Raw genomic sequence first — 20,729 nt, 5'->3', positions numbered from 1 at the left:
ATTAAGTTTCGTTCCACTCGGCTGACGTGAAACCGTGCGCCAGCGTAAGTCTTTCGATATACATATGTACTTGTGCGTAATACATTCAAGTGAAATGCGAAATATTTAGTAATATCCGCACAATGTGAAAATATGTAGAAATATACCAAAGATAGGCGGAGATGAAAAAAGGTAGATAACCAGTCAGTTTATTTTATATACACCTTCCTACGTACATATTACCAGATTATCGATCATCGTTTGGTCAGTATCGATCCTGTTTCGGAGCTATAGGATATGTAATATACGTAATATCAACGATCAAACGATATTAAAAATTAAGCAGAAAATATTATTTATAACACGTATTATAACCAATTTTTCAAAACAAAGATTCATTTACGTTTCTTGCATAGCATTTATTTAGATGCATAAACATGTTATCAAATCGGTTATTTTAAAATGTAGAAAAGACATCATAAAATCGTTACTAGAGTTGAGTGGTTTCACGTACTTTCAAAAGCGCAGTCAGTATTATAGCTGGAAATGAAAAGATCGTACGTTTTCTTAGCATCTCAAGTTCATAGATTCGTCTATGGTGCAAATTCTATCGTGCGAACCTGTGGAAACCTGTTCTCCGTCGCGAGTTATTTCGATCACAGCGATCCACAGTTTCATTTCTGCCTTGAGTGCGAAAATGCGCATGCGTTGCGACACGGCTGTTTTGCTATTCTCACCGAATAATTTACAGCACGTGAGCTCCACGGGATCGAAGGCGTTCGTGACACGAGCGATATGTATATGAATCAAAGATACGTATGCTTATCTGAACGCGATGCTTAGGCGTGATCCGACGATACGTAGTAAGTGCAACGTGAATAGCGAGCGCAGCGACCGAGCTCGGCGATCGCTTGTGAAAGTTACCATCGATCGGACCACAAATTCATTCCGTACGTTATTATTCAACATATCACCCTTATATGTTACTATTAATTAGATTATCTGTTATCATCAAGCTATATATTTTAATATGTACCTATGATGATATGGTGTTTTTCGAATCATCTGTAATTGCGTTCGGAATCGAGAAGTTACAATTTACAATCGAGGTAAGGCAAGTGTCGGCACAATTCTTGAGCATGATATTTATGTATGAGCGGTACTCGATTAGAGATGCTTTTGATAGGAAACGAGATGGAACGTCGTTTGCGGATTTCTCTCTTACATATAACGAAAATAAAAGATGTTCAATTTTTTTGTATCATACACCACTATATTGTGAACTCATTAGAAACAAATAGATGAGATTTTTCCACTGAAAGTGAGCTTAAACGCTCATTATATATCATTTTTTATTCAAATTTCGCATAACACCGTAAAACAAAGCATGCTACCGAGTTATACGATAAATATGTCGTATGTATATAGTCCTAACGAGATTGTATTTAGACTCGTTTTAATTGAAAAAACTCGATCTATCTGTTAATATTTTCATGAGTGTAGAATAATAAAATAAAAAATTTTTTATTTCCGTTATGCGCTGTTCGCACTTATCTTTCTGAATGCATAGCCAGTCGCCAACGGTGGGGACTTGGTCTGACGAAACGTGGTGGGGATACTACTGTTACAATGATCCGGGGTGAAAAACGTTACAATGATCTGCAGACCACTATACTTTCGCGTATTATGGTAAATGTTAACGCTTTTTTGCATTAATCTCGGCGTTATCATTAGTATTATTGTCATTTGACAGCGTTAACAGCCATTAAATCGATTGTTACATGCAATATTAACAGAAATGTTACGATTACATTCGACTCGCGTTGCAAATAATTTATTTTTACACTATGCAAGGTTCGATGAAACGATAGCTATAATAGATACTTGTGCAAAGCAAAGAATCGGTACTTCAACGTATGCAAACTCTCATCTTTTCTCGGTAAACATGATGATAGCTATATGTGGTGGTTTTTTACAGTATCACATCGGTTGTAACTATTATAACTGGCTTAGTTCCATAATGGCTTCACCATGCGTCCGTCTATTACCTTTCGGCATCACTTACAGTCAGCGCCATTCTGCAAGTTGTATTCTTTGTTCCGAACGATAATAATTCCCCGTGCATTTCTTTAAACAGCAAACTTTTCCAATGCGTATTAATTAAGAAGGTTAGGTTTTCATTGGCCGCTCAATGGCAAGTATTACCCACCTTTACTATCTATCGTATTACACACGTTTGCCGTCGTATGAAATATGATTTCGTAAAAAGCTCATGCAAGTGTATGAGATGGTGATTCTCAAGTAAACAAAAGAACTTTCGCTGCTCAGGTCACTGATGCAGTGCAACGATGAACTAAGCGATTCAGCTTGTGTGCACGGCTGACTAATAACGTTGCGTGGCAAAAAATATCTTTAATATTTTTATAAAGTCAGTCTCTTCGATAAGATGTTCCGCTAGAGCCATTGCATTATGCGCATAACCATTCTCGTATAATTTGAAATAGCATGTTGCTCCTTTCCATCGTTGTTTCTTCGTTCAAACGATGAAACAAGTGTAGTCGGAAGATTCTCTCTCTCTCTCCTGTCTCTTCTTTCCTATAACGAAGGTGGCACGTTTATGATTCACCGATACAGTTCATTATTATTCAACGCGTTTCATCGTCTTTGATATGTTAATCTTTTTCATAGATTTTGTTTTACAAATTATGGAACGTATTAAAAGAATCAAAGAGAAAACAAAAATTGCATTTCAGTATCCGTAGAATACTTAGCTCGATATAGAAATTTCTCGTATAGTCCGAGTCGAATGGTTGTTGCTATGTGCAGTTTCTTGCTCTTTCCTGTGTACGAGACCGCTCGTTAGTTCTTTTTAAACCTCCTACATATTTCAGATAATCGCACTTTGGCTGCTTTCTTCTTCTTTTTTATCTTTGTCACGATTAAATTCACACAGCAAAGGGGAATCAAATCTCAGGAGTCGGTTTCGCGTTAAAGTACGCGTTCTTACCACGCGATTATCGAATTTTCCTATAAATAGCCTACTACTAACGAAACACAGGTTATTAATATTACCATTCGTACGGTTGAGTGCGAGAGAAAAGGTAGGAATGGGGAAGACAACAGAGTGTTGGCGGTGCCGGCGGCAGGTAACAGTGCATGCCAAACGACCGAGGAATTCAACTGTCGTTTCCATGTATGTTCCATCACCATTGCCAATCAATGAGACATTGGGCACGTCGCCATCGATTATGAAACAATTCCGAAATTCGACGGTTCGTTACGCTCGTTTCGTTCTACCGCCGGTGAAAATATTAACCATTACCACTTACGTGGCACAGGCTTCACTTCCGGTCGCGTTGTATTTTATTATGGTGGAGGCAGATACACATTAAGCGGAACGCCACGCAAACTCGAACTGTTTTAGCAGTGGATAAGGTTGCGTTACCCTTTTAATTCGGGATCGGTAAATCCGATCCTGGTCAGATCTGTCGCTAACCACATCCGCCGCCGCTGTTGCCGCTACCACCGCCGTCGTCGATTCGACGCTTTACGAGAGTCACTGAGAAGCACATCGAGATGTCCGCGCATGCAACTCGTCATCGTCATTGTCGTCGTCGTCGACTATACGTTTGTGACCCTACCTATCGTATACGTATTACTGTATATGCTAGTCACAGGTGTGTATATATATACACACACACCTATATGTATGTATATATGTATATGTGTATGTAATCGCGAGGCTGCAACCTACTACTCTTTTAATAGACGACGGAATAGGTCTATAGACACACGCTAGACGTCGTCCACGGTCAATGCTTGGCACATGGCGACACCGGGACTGAACGTTGAATGAAATATTTTCGAGAGCGTATCCGGTTGCGTTCGCAGGCACCCGTCGATCGACTGACTTCGATGACAGTTTTAGCGTTACCAAACTGATCGGGAGATTGAACTTTTAATGCAACGCATGCATTTTCTATTTTTATACTCTTTTATCTTTTTTTTCAAATTTCTAATACCTTCAACTTATGTAATGAATTTCGGTATTTACTTGGAATGTTATGTAACGCTAATTTTTATCGCGAATTTTTTTAATTAAATACAATATATATATGTATAGCGAATGTTTTAAGAATTAATTAAAAACTGCAAGACGGTAAAAACTGCAAACGGTATCTCTATTTATTATATTAGGCTAGTTTATTTGAATATATAGGAATATAATACTATATTGGATTAGAATAATTATTAAGTATATGCGATATATTATCATTATTGTGATTGTTATTTTTAGGGCACATATCTTGTTGTTGAGTATGTTATATACTTTTATAGTATTGATAAACTGATACTTATGTGTATACATACACATACGATGTTAATTATATAGTATCATCGAGCCTTAATGTCAAACGGTTCATATTTCTCAGTTGAGATATGAATTTTTATTGTACTTGTTCTATTATAATTTTATATTTTCATACATTCCGAGCTTTATCCTATTTTCCTAGAATGTTACAAGACTTCATAAAAATAGAAGGTATTGCGTTTAGCGATTTATAAGTATCAATGATTTTGTTACCAAGCTTTTTTCACGCCTTTTCACGGATGGATCTAGAATCACCGTTATAGCATAGCATGTTTGATATATTTTTTGTAAAAAGAAAGAAAAATTGCTGATCGAACGTTATCTCTTTTATCGTGTACAACATGATATAATTGAAATAAATCCAAAAATTCTATCATCGTATCCAGATAAAGTAAACGATTTGTTTTACCGGCAATCGTATCTGATCGAAGAAATGGGACAATTTATGCTCGTACGTGAGTGATATTAACACCTACAATGGTAGATTGTTATCCTCCGGTGGACTTTTCGAGACTTTATTGTCGTATTTAAACATTTTTTGTTAATTGTCTTTTATCCAAAATAAAACAATACTTTATCGAAACAATAAACGATCGAGTAGTACCGGTAAAAGTTAGATTTGAAAGTCAACAAACGTGTATGTCTTTCTAACCAGTAATCTAGCAAGAATCGAAATTTTCTATATAAATTAACTAAATGGTGAATTGAAACATCCTTTAGACAGAAGAAAGAAGATATGAAAGCTGTTTCCATTCGATGGGAAATTGGAAATCTAAAAATTCTTGGGAAAAAAGAGAACATAAATAAATTAAGATACCAAATCGAAAAATTTTAACATTTTTGCTCTGGTCTTTTTCCTCTGATTAGATTTAGAATTTTCAAAGAATCCTCTTAAAAGATGAAATGCAAAAGTAAAAAACGAACAGAAGTATAAAGAAAATAGTCTAGAAGAGCGGAGAACAAAGACTTCTTTTTCTAGAACGACTAGCGTCAGTCTGGGCGTTCTTCGATCATGAGGCTCAATTGAGGTGCGTCGCCTGTATACTCTAGTGGGTGATCAAACAAATTACATTATGTGGAATTGCAAGCTCAAAAGCCCGCCTATTAACCACCGTCTGTGGGCTGCAGCGGTATACGTGTGTAGTATGCATACGCGTGACGCAAATATATAGAGACTTTCGATTGATTCTGCGTGTAATAATAGCACAACAGGGCGGTGCTGCCGTGCAGTCTGCGAGCTCGCAACTGATTATGAGGTGTACAAGGCAAAAGATGACTCTGCCAATTATCCTCATCGATCGTCTTCTTCAAACGAAATTTCGATTTCATCGCAATTTCACGTTTCGGTCGCGGGCCTTATTTGTTGCGCGACGACGTCGTCGACGAACATATCGATAGAGGAAGAAAAGGAAACGTCTCTGATCCACGTCATTACGCTTAGATACATTTCACTTAATACGATGTGCGCTTGATTAGAGTTTGAAACGTGCGTCCGAAAATCATCGTTATTCAACGCGAGGTCTACCCTTTTTTCATTCGAATTGGACTGCGTCGAAGTGAATCGCAAGTTTAGTTTTGCATCATCGATGATATTGGTGGGAAAAAAATATCCGGTTAAACGCGCAAACACTCGTACGTTGTTGATTCCGTTCGTTATTTCCTGGACTATTGTACGTTATAATTTGCCAATTAATGGCAACGAACGATGTGACGATCGAGGACGAGTGGCAGATCAATTTTTTTAAATTACTATCAGTTTTACAAGGGCGGCATTTTTATCGTAGATTCGTTTACATTCGATTTAGAAGGCGGTTTATTTCGTAGTCGATGGTTTTCTTCTAGTTTTATAAAAGTGGATAATTTGCAACTTGTAAACTTCCGTTAATTACAAATACTGGGTCGTGCGAGAAAATTTGGAATATCGAAGAATCGAAGAATTTTTATGTTGTCGAGTTTACCGCGCATTGACTGGTGGCCGGCCGGAAAAACACCACTGTATTAATAGGCCTGTCGCTACCACGTTGTATAAACTGATGGTGAAACCGGTTCGATTTTTGGGAGATTAAAAGAATTATTTATTGCAGGCGTATAGGTATTTATACCGCTGAAAAAATGATTTCCCTCGCGCAAATGTGAAAGTTCAACCGATTCTAAGACTGAATGAATCGTAGCCAGCTTATTATTAGCATGAGATCGATAAAGAATAATCTACATATCGGACACTCGTGGTTTTTCTTCGATAATTTGCGATATGATAAAGAGCGAGGGCACCTATTAAACTGATACGCCGGTAAATAACGTGAATCGTGACAGCGTACTCAATGCCGTTTTATCTAAGACTTGAGCATTTTCCGTGTTATGTCATTGAGCCACGAGGTACTATGAGACAACAGCCGGAACAATTATCTTGTTGCAATCGTGACTAACGATGCATCCAACTAAACGGAACACGATCGTTCTTGTTAATTTCATAATTTTTATGTTGCTCGCAGAATATATATTTGAACATAACATAATTGAATAGGGCAATTGGCTGATAGTTGCAAAAATATATGCCTATAATATAATTAGTCTGGTAAAAATAATTACAAGTGCGCAAAGTTACCGTGAAAAGACCAATGACACGATCAATGTTATAATGAACGATATTTTGAAAATATTCAAGAAGATGGCGAGAAATACGTATTTAATTTGAAAAAAGAGAGAGTTTTGTTAACGTAGAAGTGTATCGAATTGGAAGATGTGACTTGTCATGTTTTTTGTTGATCTTGCGTGATCTTAGTATATCTTGTATTTTGATTTTTTTTTTTTTTTTATTATTCATTACACGAGGTAAAGCAATAACCGTTTTAACAACAAAAACGATACAGATACATTTTCAAAAGATTTCTTTTTTAGTAAGTTTATTAGTATGTACATATACATGTATATATGTATATATATATATATACTCAGGTATTTTTCAATACAACCACCACCATTACTTGAACACTTATCGTAACGCGAGACGAGCTTTTGTATACTTTTCGACATATGTATATACACTTCCGTGGCGAGTTCATATAACCATCGTTTCACACCGTCCTTTACTTTGAAACTTTAAATCATCGTTGCGAGTGAAATGTTATCCATCGAAAAACTCTCAATTTTTCGAAGAAATGGTAATCTGACTCGTTGATGCCTACGCATTTTTTAAGACTCTGGGTGATGAAAGAACAGAACATTTACGATCACGCACAGTTTCTTTAACCGCATTGAATCCCTGTATTCATCGTTTTACGAATGATTTAATCGCAATCTACCGTAAACTCGATGGTGAATTCCTTTTCGAGGAATGTTTTCAGCGTTAAAAGATCGTAAAAGTGCGACAGGCCGCACTCGCTCATCCACAGGATTTTCGATTCACAACGCAACTTTAAATGCTACTTATATGAAACTACGACAATATTGCTTATTTAAAGACGAAATTCAAGCATATCCCATCGTTTCATATGGTTTCTATACGTAAACGGCTATTATTTCCTCGACGACCTTCGTACCTTACATTCCAAAATACTTTACCTCGTACAACACCGTTACGAAACCAGTTAAATCTGCACGCAATTTATCAATCAAGATACAGAAGTGCACAGGGTTAAAGAGAGCTTTCTCCGAATTATCGAGCTATCGCTTTATTCGACTACGCAGCGATGCAACAGTTCTTTTCCTCTTATTTCTGGCAATGTCAGCACGACTCAGTGTTACATTCGGTTACACCATTAAATACTCGTACTTCGCGTTAGTACTCGTTTAGAATTCCACTGACGCGGATAAAAAAATGCTTTACATTCCTTCCGTCAACTATAGCACACGTAATAGTATCGGTTCTACTATTACTACTATTACTCGCGATTACGCATCGACTCGTCGTCGTTCAGGCATTTATTTGTAGATTTTCATTCAACGAGTACTGCTAAGCGCTAACTGTAACTTATCGACGTCCTTCCTCTACTCGTTTCCCACTACTCGTCTTTGCTTGCTCGCAAACGATAACCAGTTATCGATTACCTATTACAACCAATGAAGATGAAAAAACGACATTATGCCGTATCGTTACCGTGGCTCGTCTCTTCTGCTCTCCCTCCAATCAGATTTATTACGTAATTCGTGTCTCTTCTTGGCTTAGGTGATTCTGCGATCGCGGTCATCGAAGCAGAGAGCTACCTGATGCCAGTTATAGCTTATTTTAAATATGTATCATTGTTCGATAGGTAAAGTGCGATTTTCCGAAATTCCAAGCTATTCAATCGATATTTTGCAAATTTCGAAGGATACCGATCCTTCTCCTTTCTAAATGTCTCCGCGTAAGGCGGTAGATAGACTCGCATCTTCTGTACATGGAAAATATCCATTTTTTCAATTAGCTTGGTAGACGTTTCTTCAAGCCACAGTTTACGCTTAGTTTGTTACGATTTTGCTCTTTTTTCATTCAACATCGATTTGTACATCGATAAGTAATATCAGTGAAAAATCACACAATAACATTGTTCAGGTATTAGTATATAGTACATAGTGAGAGAGCTAGAAGCGATGACGCCTGTGTAACATTTCGTTAAATCGGATAAGCGAATAATTCAATCGGTAAGAGTTCAATTAACATCGGAACTTCTAAAATCTTCAAAATAATGATTTATTAACTTTCCTGTTTTTCTCTTTCTTTTGTTTTTTGTTTATAGTTAAAGTACACGGATGCCTTTGGTAAGATCAATCGGTCATTAACCAACATTTCGTCCTAATAAGTGGATTTGTATGTTTTTGTCTATCGTTGATGTTGGTTCTATGACCGTCGACGATTTGTCGCTTCTTTGGTAGTCGAGTAAATAAATGTACGTCGTATGCATGATCAATAGTCAATGGACGTAGTGGCATCGTCGACGATGATTACTCATTCGCAAATATGTACTATCATTACTAATAGACCAATTCTACTAATGAAATCTTTGAATCTTGAAAATGTATATTTTTTTCTATTCTCTAATCTATATAATCGATTACGATTATCATATTATTTACTTATCGAAGAATATTTAAATAAATTTGCTTCTGTCTTATACGATTTGTTTTAGTCGAAGTAAAAACTAAGATAAGAACTTCTTTAATAGAAAACTTGAACTTTAACTCTGTCACTTGTATTAATATCATATTCACGTGCTGCGTCTTTCGATTCTTTGAAATTTATCAGGGATTATGAAAACGACCGATTGTTAACTGTTACTTTTTGTTTCTGTTATTTCTCTCACGCAATGCTTACACCTACCGTATATGTAGTAGCGATAACGCGCTAGCGTTTGAGGACAGATAAGAAAGACAGCAAAATGTACATATTTTTATATTACAATATTCGAACAAAAGCAATAATCCGTTACAATTTGTGGAAGAAGAAGTATTTAAGCAGTGAATTTAATAAATTAGAAATGAACGTAGCTTGTCGAAAATGCGTAGGCTCAGATTTGGATCGTAGTAGCAAGCGGCAAACGTACGTTCTTGACGTGTACCTATAAGTAGTACTCTGTTGTATCAACGAGACAAAGATTCTTTGGGTTCTAATGGTTCGTTTAACTATTCTTTGTTAGAACTCTGTGAAACAAGATGCATTCTGGAACATCGCTGATGCATTTTTGCCGACAGGATGAAGTACTTCTTCTTTGAACATCGGCCCTATGAAACCAACCATGCATGTAGAAACATACTTACGTGGACCAGTTGTGTGGCAGTAGAATGAATGTCTAGCGGTGTGCACGTGACCAGAGATCAGCCAATAGGTTGAGGCCCATTCAACATCGCTTTGACTGCAGTATCGTATCTACTCCGCACACACATTGTATGTATTTCGAACTTAAAGATAAATTCGATAGTCGATTACGCATTTTCATTGAATTTTTCGCGTGAAATTCATACAATTCTGTTCTCTGCGGCCATTGATTTTACCCATTCCCTCGTTCTCTCTTTATCGATTCATACGTTCGTCACCTAGCCACCAAGAAATCTTCTGTTCGCATATCACCCTACCTATTCCGAGCGGATTTCATTCATTCCAGTGGAAATATACCATTCCAAGGATAAGCCAATTGTATCATCGCGTTTTTTCCCGTGAAGACACACGTGAGATAGATAGAAGATATCTTGACAGTTTTATCGTATAACTTTGCAACAAAGTAGCTCTGCTATCGCGTCTTCATTTTCGATGGAAAGTAATTCAGCAAATTATTATGCGGATTATTATGCGGAGAATCTGAAATTTCAATGTTAGCTCGAATACATCGAATATATACAATTTTGCTTTTAACGTGAAACTTTGTTTCAAGCTAATTAACAATGCTAACTTATTTTGGTTAATAAAAATGAGTAATAGCTATAGATATATACATATAGGTACAACGCGTAATATTCGAAACTAAGCTTTTCGAATCTTTTCCCTCCTATCTAATGGCCAGAACCTTAATTTAAAAATTTTAAAAATTATCGTAAACTATCGATCGCCGATACGTCGAACGAAATTGTTTTATCATATTTTACATATAGGGACAAAAGAACGCACGCGCTTGTTAACCTTTCTCTGTAATATTTTACTTATTTATAAGCATTTTATAAATATCGATATAGTAGACGTCGAGTAGCCGATATCAGATATGCAACTTTCTTGTTCCAGTCAAGAAATATTCTTTATCTTTATAGCATCGATGTTAATTAAAGTGCGTTTCAACGGTTCGCAAAAAACTACGAAATCTGCGGAAAAGGAAATATAAATCTAGAAGCTATATAACTGTATCTAATATTTCTTTTTCTGTTACGATATTATTTTTGCCTGTGTCAATTTTATTTCATAATAATAGATTTGACGCATCATATTGTCTTTATCGGGTTCGAGCATCTTTATTTTCCTACAAATTGTCTTAGCTGCCGATTAATTTTGCTACAGTTTTTCATCTTTTACGTTGCAACTTCACTCTGGTTTCAATGAACAGAGAAACTTTGACGATTTGACATTTTAAGAAATACTTCTGTAGGGAAATAGCTGATAGTGAGAGAAGGTGAGGGGGAGAAAGAGATAGGAGGATGTAAGAAAGAGGAGGGAAAAGGAGCTACCTATTTCTCTACACTTGAACATACGATTAAAACAGGAAAGATAACGTGTATTTTGTTCCTAATATCGGACTCCAAAGTTCCCTGTATCGTTACTTCCTGTTCTGACGCATGTCGAATTTCTAAGAAACCTTTTTCGTGTCTCGCATGGAGTTAGTACACAGAGGCTATCCACGTGAAGTCCCATAACGAGGTTACGCCATTCATCGACAGCGCACGAAAGTCTATGAAGGGAAATGCAGAAGGGGAGTCGAGTCACTACAAGGTACTCCCGCAGTACCTCATTGATCAAGTCTTTACCGGGGTCGTGTTCTACCTCTAACAGAGAATTCGAGTGGAATTTGTAGAACTGTTTTTTAAACGAACTTCGAATAGTAGGTATTTAAATCTTTGCGGATTGATACCACGACAATAAATCGACAAGATAACCGAACGATCGTAGTCTTACAGTCTTTTTTCTTCGTATTACGCTAAACACATGGTACGATGTTACGTTGCTGTAAGTTTCATTTATCTCTATATTTTCTATTTTATTTCATATCTTGCGTTTTCTTCTCAATTTTATTCCGCTTTTGAGACAAGAGACGGAATTAAGACTAAAAAATGTAAAAAGTTTGGACTGGGAAAGAAATTCTATATACATTACATACAATTATATAGTAAATTACTAATTTATCTGTGAATTGCTATTCATTAAACGTTATTGTCTCGTTTTAATCATAAAGTTCTTCATAAAAGAATATTTTATTATATTCATCAAGGCATTGAATTGTAGTTTTATATTTAAGATAACCGGTAAAACTGTTGGTAATCCGAAACGATTTAGGGAAAGCGTTTTCGACTCTTGTCAGGAAGAAACTCAGAAACAGAGAAAATGCTTTTACGCCAATGAGATGCACGCACGGTAGTAGGTATATAGCTCTCTCTCTCTCTCTCTCTCTCTCTCTCTCTCTCTTTCTCTCTCACTCACTTGCTCACTCACTCACTCGCTTACTCACTCGCTGTGTACGCGCACTCTGCACGCATATACCGAATCTCTCTTTCTGTCTTTCCGTTTCTTACGCCGTACTTACACACTTGTGTATGAATTGCGCGCAGGGCTGTAGCCAAGAATCAGCTAGTTTGAAAATTTCACCGTCCAAACGACGTATATTAAAAATAATCAGTTAATAGTTGCTACGCTTCGTTTGGTTTCGCAGAAAAACACAAATTACTTACGAATTTATTCGCATGTCTTCGCATATAATACGAAGAAAATATGTTATGATTCGAGGTAACTTATAGTGAATTCGATAGAATAAAAAATCTCCAATTGTTTAAAGCTTAGCGTAGTATTGTTTAACGGTTATTATCATTCCTCGTGTAATGTAATACATATTAGTATAAATACCGTACCTAGTATAAGAACACATGCATATATATATATTCGTCTCTCCGTGATGCTACTTGTGTACATAGTAAATATATATGCATATGAAAGTATGTGTGACGCATGAGCCTTCTACAAACGCTTACGCACGGGATACGAGAGGCTACTGTTACGCCAGATGTCTACTATGTCTACGAGCCACGAGGCATGCGTAGATTTTAATTTATGATCATGGCACTTGACAAAAAGCAAGTGTTCCGCTTGGAGATTTAAAAAAAGGACATATTTTTGACGATTAACAGTTTTAGAACAAAAAATATTAATTATAATACCATACGATCTGGTAATTATTTAGATATCCATATGACTAAGTTTCTAAAAATATGTTTCATTCGCTTATCACTGCACCGTCATATTATATCGCTGTATTATTATACTCGTACTATCAAGCAATCTGTTTGTAGTGTTACTTGCTTCACAGTTTTCACATCAAAATAAGAAACTGCAATCAATTATGATAATCTGTGTGTAATAATTTTTGATATATCGAATTTCTATACATGATATCACATAGAATTGCAATGGAAAAGTAGAAATGAAGGGAGGTAATAATAGACGATAATGTAATGAGCGATACGAGCGATGTACAATATCTCACTACTGATCATTCTGATTCGTTGTATTATTCGAAGGCTTTGAACGATGAATAATGATGTTGACTTAGAAGTTGCTACGTCTAGGCAAGCAGATGATCATCTCTCACAAACAGTTTGAGTATTTTGAGCAAATATTTGTAGTTTACGAATAGTTTACAAATGCAGCTAAGAGAATATAATTATCGCGCGTTTGTGACTATTTTAATAGGAACAGAATAAGTAGACAGCGATGGACCAAATAGATGTAAATCCTGTATTAAAAGAGTTATTTTGTTACTCGACTAAAGTTGTTAAACGTATTTTTTTCGATCCCGCACGATCAAAGATATTCAACTCCTTTGAAAGGATTTGGATTCTTCGTTTTTGTAAACTGACATTATTAAAAATACATCAAATATTTTAATAGCATTTATGATGTTTAGCTATAGAACATGTAAACGTGCGATTGAAAATCTTCATTAATAATTTTATCGTATTTTATAAATAACATTTGCTTATTCAAATTATTACGAACCTAATAACCATTAGTTAACAACTATTAATTAAAGACAAAAGATTTGGCGAATATTTGCGTTAGACGAGTATTTAATAACCTTTACGTTCAAATATTTTTAACTCTTAACTGGTATTTAACTGATATCTGTAAATCACAAGCGAGCACAGTTTCATTTTGGCTTGTATTTTGCTGTTTACGCAACAAAAGCTATCGACAATCTCGTTAAAAATATCTAAATATAAAAAATATCAAAGAATTGAAATGTAATTCGTAATCGACCGAGAATTAAATAACTAAATACGTGATTAACAATATGAAATATAAATGATCAGATATTACAAAAGCTATGCTATAATTACTCGCTGATATATGTATATAACTAGCTGATAGTATGCATGTGTTCGCTACTTTTTGCGTATTTATACGGTACATCGTTTTATTCCTTTTTTTTTTTTTAAATATAAAATACTCTCTTTTTTCTTGCACATATCGTACACGTGTACTTCAAACTTTATCAAACTATCGATCATTATTTAATACCGATGAATTAGTATGCGCTGCTTGGTCGTTAAAGGGTGGGTCAAAATCATGGAGGGCACCAAGAATAGAATTTATCTCTTTATTAGAGAAGTCCGGATAGTATATTTATTTTCCATCCAAGAAATTTACGATAATTATATATCGAGCATTTGTTTATAAACTTTTTATATACACACATATATATATAAATGTATCGTAATTATCTTAATCACATTACTTTAATTCGTAATTACCATCATTTGCTTATTATTTTTTTATATTATTTGCTTATTAACTTCTAGTTTTGTTGGGTCGAGTATCTTCGTTAAATCTTTCGGATAAAGATATAAAAAGTAAGAGAGAGAGAGAAAAAAGGCTTTCGTGGCCATTTATGGCCGAAAGTGTTTGTCGTATATTTAGAGGAGTACGTGAAAATGGTGGTTACAGAAGTAAAACGTTAAGGTGATGACCAGAAAGCGAAACGAAACGAAATCTTACCGACGTTGCATTAAAGTAAATTCGAAAACATAATGCACCGTTCTTTAAAACAAACGAACAGACACATGGAGAAATTCCTTGAAACGAAGGAAGAGGCAATAGGAACGTGAACCTACGGGTCCGCGGGGAGCGTGACGACGGTCCTGAGACTACAGACCGTCGCGTCGGCGGTGTAGCACGCTTGCTAGTGTGCGTAGGTGTGTGCTCCGGGTTAGAGGCTCCTACACGTACACGAGGCTGGTGTGTGCCTCTGTGAGAGACCGTTTCGTACAGCAGGCTCGCGCTGGTGTGCGAGCAAGCCAGTCAGAATCCGTGAAGTAGCGGATTCCGAGTGTGTGAGTGAAGTAGCGACTGTCAGTGAATGTGCGCGCGCGCCGTTCTGGCTCGTTCGAACGGTTCGGTGGTGTGTACGCGACCATGCGCGTGTATACGTCTCTATACGCGGTCGACAAGATATGAAGTAAAGGCGGTGTGGTGGAGAACGAGGAGAAGAAGGTAGTAGTAGCAGTGGTAGCGGTAACGGTGGCGGTGGTGGTAATAGTAGTAATGGTAGTAGTATAGTAATTGAGTGTGTGCGTGATGTCTGGCTGGTTATATGGCTCGACAAGTCGCAGGCAGTTCAGTTGAGCAACCGAGCCTGAGCCCATACGTGTGCATGTGATGAAAAAGATCGAGGCAAAAAGAAAGAGAGAGGGATCGCGTGTATGTAATTCGAGTGAAAAAGAAAGAGAAAATCGAGGACGAAACACGTATACTTGACGAGGAAGATGTCAATAATTCGGTGGTACTGTGATTCGCGTTTCTTCAAACTATGGTAAATAAGAATATATCATAGAGCATGCATCGATGACGACGTCATGACCGTGTCGTGGTTTTGTAGTCACCATCTCCTCTCGGTTGGTCGTTCGGTCTACTGTGACGGATTTCCGTGATGCGAGTGCACGCGTATTCACTCGAAAGAGCCAACGACGAAAATTACAGCAACGGCAAGGGCGGTAGAAGCCCGGCACGTAGCGACGCGGCGCGCCGATGCTTCCCGGGAATTCGAGTCGATCCTTACGTTGATCGTCGATACTCACGGCACATACCTAGGTGACACGGTGGAGTGGCAGTCTCGAGACCACGACGATGACGACGACGGCGACGCACGGCGACGGCGACGATGGCATTCATAGCCCTGGTGTATATACGTGTGTTGCTACGCGCGCGTGTGTAAAGTCGCTTCGCGAGAATATTTTTTTGTGTGCGTGCTATTCGTTTGCTCGCTCGCGCCCGCTTGTGAGCTTCCTTCTGGGAACATAGTTGCGTACGGAGTATATATATATATATATACACACGTGTGTGTGTGTGTGTGTGCGCGCGCGTGCGCGCGCGCGCGCGCTCGCTCGCTCCACTGTATATACATACACGTGCGCGGACCTCTTGCATTGTGTGTCAGTGACTCTCCATGCTCTTGGTGGAAGTAAGTGAGGTAGTTCCATCGCTGTCACGAGCATCCACTACCTGCCCTAGGAGTCTTACTATACGATGCCTATATCGTCTCTCGTCTATTTATACGACGATCATACACGACTCGTAGTTGCCTCTTCTCCTTCACCTTTCCTCAATCACTCCTTTAATCTTCTCTCTCTCTCTCTCTAATAAACACATACACATACTCTGTTTCTCTCTCTTTAACCCTCTTCCCCTTTCTTCCGTTTCTCTCTTGCTCTCTATTTCTCTCTCTCTTCCTTTTTTCTGCTCTTTCTCATAGTTTCTCTGTCTCTTGCTTGCATTCACTCTGCTGCCCCACCAGGTTTCCTCTTTCGTATCGGATCCCTTTCTCCCACCTCTCTCCCCACGTCTTTCTCTTCTTCTGCCTCTCCTCTCCCCTCGGTTCGTGACGACATCCGCGAACGAGCAAGCGACTCGGCTCGAGTCGCCTCGAGTCGAGCCGAGAGAGCCGCGCGCCGAAGTCCGCCGTACACCCTCGTACTTACGTACACGCGGAATGTGCCGCCAGGAATTCTCTCTCACAATGGATTTATTGTGTTAGTGAGTAATAGCGGCGTGTGCGCGATAGTGTATCGTGTGAGACGACCAGAAGACGCTGACCAGGACGACAACGACGAAGACGACGATTACGAATTACGATTCCGACTACTACGACTACTACGACGCCTACGACGACTTCAACGACGACGACCAAGAGGACGACGAACAGAAAGAACGTGCGCGTCCGGCTTAACTCACGAGTCAAGATGGAGCTAGTAGACGTGGTACGTGAATTTCGCGAATTCAGTGCGATTTTTTATAAGAATCGTGCGCCTAGTGTACACCATATAAAACCCGATCTCACGATCTCTCCTCATGTTTCTTACGTATTATTCGTGCTTTGTTCTTCTCTTACCAGTTTGCCTGTTAAGTTTTGTGTCTCTAGTTCGACACGCGACTTTTATATTTTCGTGTATCACAACAGATTTTGCGGATCTCTTATTTTCACTGGGCCTCGATTCGTGTCCTAGGTTCTGTGCTTCCATAACCTTTCGCGATCCGTTACGCGTACGAGGTTCTCCATAAATTTGATCAGTCGCTTTGTATATATATAAATATACTTATATACGTCACATACATATGTACGTGCACACGACTTTCTGTTACTTTATTATGTTCACTTGCCTTTCCCTCAAAGTGTTTGTGCTATTGTTGAATGCATTTCCAGAAATCAGACAATAGTTACGAATAGTGTTCGAACGTAATATGTATATCGGATTTGCGCGGTACGATTGATCATGTTGCGGTGAAATTAGCTGAATGGAAAGTAATTTTCTCGATTTGGGATAATGATTAAAGAAAAGTGCACTAAACGAAACCAGCAGCAAAGGATTATCAATTCACTGTAATTCTTAGTGGTGTCTAGTAAGTGTCATGCAATTTTATCCGTTTCCAATTTATATCTACGAGACAAGATGTAACTGTTGGTATCGTGCGACATGCTATATATATACATATATATATATATATTTTTCAACGGTGAAATGTTATGCCAGTTCACCATAGAGATTCACTGTAATACGTCGAATTTTGTACAGTGCATCTTTTCCGTGTAACCTCTATCTCACTTTACACATTATCAAAGTCTCCTGTCTATCAATTTCTATATTAGTGTCTTCTTTAATGTTCGTCAAAAATAACGTTTATCGATACTCTATGACCGAAATAAAGAACCATTGTCATAAAATGATTCATACAATGGTATACATATTGGAAAAATGCACTGATGCTTTTTCTTCTTATGACGAATCAAGAAGGTCAATTCCTATCTTTTTCACTAGCACGTAATTTCTCTATTTAATTTATTCTTATGAACTTTTCTGTTTACAACCTTATCTGTAAATATTATTTATCGTTCGTTACTACAACGAACCGAAGATCGAGTTAACTGATATCTTTGGCAAATACCGCGTCGAGGCTGTTACAAAAGCACTTTTTCCACTTAATGTAAATAATTTTGACCAGTTAGCTTAGCTAGCTTCGCGCTTTCGAGAAATATTAGTCCCGTGGTCGATTTCATTTTTCAATGTTGTAATTACTCGTGTTTCGTTTAAGTGAAATAACATGTCAGAGGCGTTAGCTAGAGTTACGCTGTTCGGTTATGCATTTATATCTTGAATAGAGTTGGAATTAGACGTTAATTGGCTGGCTCCGCGTATCGTAAGCGTTAAAAGGAAAGTGTATTACGATAGACTGGCCGCGTTCGTTAACGATACTGTCCCGATATTTGCTCGAGCTACTATATACGCTAGCGACAAACATACATACGTTTCCGAGCACTAGGATTATCTCTTTCTATATAAATTTTTTAACAGCCAATGCATTAGGATAATAGTATACTACCATTTTTAAGTATTATTTCATTATATCTAACCACTTTATTGCAAACACCTATAACAGACAAATTTGAAAAAAAAAAAATGGCTTAAGTGTAATTTTTAAAATGATTGCCCGAAACCATCGATGGCAAATATCCCGATGGAATGTCTCAACGGCGATAAAAGAAAAATAACAACTACCGGCAGTCTTTGTAAAATATATCTTGGAATGTATCGCTGTACCAGTTTCGGAAGGATTATTTAACGTTAACAGCTCGAGAATTAGGATTACTTAAAACTTGACTAACCATCATTTTCATTGGATATGATATTTTTGTTTTAATTTTCCGGTTAAACGTTACCATAAAATACATCATTTTCAAAGTTTGAAAATTAACGTGTTTTACTTAAAGTTCCATGTATAGTAAACTAATAAATAATAAATAAAAGAAACGACGATTTTAGGTGGTTTCTAATGACAGTTTAGCTGGAACAGATACATAAGTAATGTATTCTTTTTTTATATATGTTCTAGCATATTTTGTATAAATGAAAATTCATATACATTTATATAATAATGTTTTAAGGAGTACACGTATAACTACTAATATCAAAGTCCCTAAAAAAGGGAGATCATCTATCTAGAAAGTATCAAGAATTAATAATATCATTAAATCAGTCTAACAATGCAACTTTTATGGTAAAACATTATTCTATTGTCATTTTACATTTATTTTACTCCTACGCTATTTATATCGTAACAAAAAAACATTCTTCACTCTTCACTTAAAAAGTAAAAAATACTAGAAAATGCTAGCATACGCAGATCTTATACGTCGATAGTGTTTGTTTTATCGAATAACGAGGCGACGCTCAATTTTTAAAGAAATCCGTTAGAGATGATGTTACTCGATCGCTAGATCGTTGATGCTATTCTATCCGTTCTAATTCGAAGGATACTTGTATTTGTCGTTCGAAAGTTCAAAGTTGATTTGTATAATCGCTGATAAGATTACAACAATACACACGTGTACCGGGTTTATTCTTCCGTAACATTCTTCAGAAATTCAACGCGGTTTTTGCGAATACTCGGAAACTCTTAGTCGTTTCGATTCTTCTCTTTTCTTTTCTTTCTTCCTTTTTTTTTTTTTTTTTTTCCATACAGTTACGTGCGGCTTTCCACGATATATGCATTATTTGTGAAAGTTCGTGACACAGTTATTTTTTACTTTGTAATAACAGATTGTAATCGCGTTGCGACATTTTTACAAATCAATTGACTTACGACAGTGAACGATTGATTTTGATTGGATTTTAATACGATTACACTGTTTTTCTTGTTTCTACATAAGTATTTACGCGTGTCGAGTTTATCATTTGTTCGAGTACGATAGTCACGGATTGGAACGAGACTATTAAACGTGCGTGATGCATACTTTTGTTATATCTCTTTGCAAATGTTAAAATAGAAGCAAGCGAAAAATAGTTTTGTCCTTCATACGAGTACAACAGTTGCAAAACATTGCAATTAAGGAACTTATCCTACTTGTTTCTTCTTTGAATATTTAGAGACTGACAGATTGTATAAATCAAACAAGGAAAGTAAAGCAGGAGGATCCTAGAAAATATAAGTGTAATTAAAAAGGATCTATGTAAATAGAAATTTATGATACGGTTAAATGCAAATTTACAAACCTTTATTATTATAATCATAATACCGTTACTACATTATTTTTAACTTAATAACGACAAAAAATTGAATTAATTATTTGTAACGTACCTGTTAGGAATTTGTTCTGGATTTTACTGGATTTTACGCGGAATAAGATATAAATGTGGAACAAAAGTAAATTTCAAATACTGAACA

General features: G+C 36.9%; 1 protein-coding gene across 3 annotated transcripts in view; it reads left to right on the top strand.

Moving 5' to 3' along the window:
• Cic (Putative transcription factor capicua) overlaps positions 1–20,729 on the top strand; it is a 61,210-nt gene that overhangs the window by 1,420 nt on the left and 39,061 nt on the right. The window lies entirely within an intron of this gene.

This window comes from Bombus fervidus, chromosome 7 (assembly GCF_041682495.2).
Source record: "Bombus fervidus isolate BK054 chromosome 7, iyBomFerv1, whole genome shotgun sequence".
Classification (NCBI taxonomy): domain Eukaryota; kingdom Metazoa; phylum Arthropoda; class Insecta; order Hymenoptera; family Apidae; genus Bombus; species Bombus fervidus.
This window is presented reverse-complemented; position numbering and strand designations above follow the sequence as displayed.